The sequence below is a fragment of the Palaemon carinicauda genome, chromosome 4, assembly GCF_036898095.1.
Source record: "Palaemon carinicauda isolate YSFRI2023 chromosome 4, ASM3689809v2, whole genome shotgun sequence".
Lineage (NCBI taxonomy): Eukaryota > Metazoa > Arthropoda > Malacostraca > Decapoda > Palaemonidae > Palaemon > Palaemon carinicauda.
In genome coordinates this window covers 93,444,703-93,446,397 of record NC_090728.1, presented here as the reverse complement: position 1 = coordinate 93,446,397, position 1,695 = coordinate 93,444,703, and positions in this window count along the sequence as shown.

The following is a 1,695-nucleotide window of genomic DNA, read 5'->3' as shown; positions in this document are numbered from 1 at the left end:
AACGAGTTCAAGATTTAAGATGAAGATAAAACACCTGCATAGCGAAAGCTCAAAACTAGAATATAGTACTTCACCAAATAGATGTGAAAAACTCCAGTTTAGCAACAGCGAGTAAAGTACGTCTTGTCGACACCTCGACAGAGAGAAAATTGAGTCTTTGTTTACATTGAGAGCTGGGTATCTGGTCGACAGATGGCGCTGTTGGGCACACCCGCAACCTGTGTAGCGATCGCTGGCGAGTTTTTCCGTAGAGTTGTCTGTCGAGCAACAGAGTTGCAGCTATATAATCACCGGCTAAGTTAAATATTGAAAAATACATTGACTAAATATTCAAGGAATTCTTATTTAAATTGTTCTCTTCAAAATGGCAAATCTTGGAAAATAATTTGCTTTTTTCTTAACCAAACAAACATTAGTCCTTTACATAGGATAGATATCAGCGAAGCTGGAATACTCTGCAATTAAACTTCTCCAGTATAACGAGGTGTAAGCAGGTGGCCAGAGGTTACCATCCAGGAGCGGGAAAGCCCCACTGGCCTGATTTCTCACTAAGTACTCACTCTAATTGCAGTCGGAACTTTTAAGAGGTAGGTGATGGCAGGAAAGTTCGAGTAAAGGACTCGGGTTTGTTTGCATAGGAAAAATAAGAATTATTTTCCAAAATTTGCCATTTGTTCCTACACCAATACAAACCTCCATCCTTTACATAAGAGACTTATCCTAAGAGGATGGGAGGAAGTTCCTATTCCAACTAGCAAGATACTTATCCCGGGATACCAAAATCTCGCACCCGTGTAAGTATGCAGTTAAAGAGTTCTTTACACCTCATGAATAGGGTTTACCAAAACCAGCAGGTCCACAGCCCATGCAATAAAGGATGCAGAGCAGAAATCTGTGTAGTAACACTGAGGCATATATAGATACCACTATACAGTATATATATTGATGGGATTGCTAGTTACAACACACTCCCCCTCGCAAGGAGTGTGGAGAATGACACTTATATAACAAATAATAGAAAGGCTGCAAGCTAAATGAGGCTTACCTGCATGCAAATCGATTCCAGGTGACAGGGTTTCCTATGCTGGGCTCCAAGAGGGCAGATATTGAAAAGGAAAAGGACACTCGATCTTCACTTTCATCCCAATCAAACATGTGGCCTCAATTTTCGATCTAATGCTAATGGTCCTGTGAGAGGTGCAGAGGCAGCTATACCACTTGCTGTGCAGCCATCACATATCCTAATGAAAGGTGTCTAGGAACCTGGGCTGGTAATGTGCAGCAACCATGGTCAGTCATTTTCAGATGCCTGCCTGGAGTACCTCCGCCACAGAGAGATTCTTATGGGAGGCCAGGGTCATGATTACACCCCTGACATCATGAGATCTAACCTGAGCTCTACCTGGAGCAGAAGGCGAGGGTCGCGAAAGGGTATGGTTAATAACTTCCCTCAAACAAAAAGAGATCGTATTCTTAGTCACCATTGTCTTAAGTCTTCCAGTGCTGCATGTGAAATTGAGTTGTTTGTCTATGTTTAAGATAGTACCTCAGTGCCCTCACAGGACACAAAAGCATCTGATGAGGGTCGTGGGTTACCTCTCTGAGGCTCACGACTTGAAATAAAGAAGACCTGGAATTGAAATTATCATCATCATCATCATGATTATAATTATCATTATTATTATTATTATTATT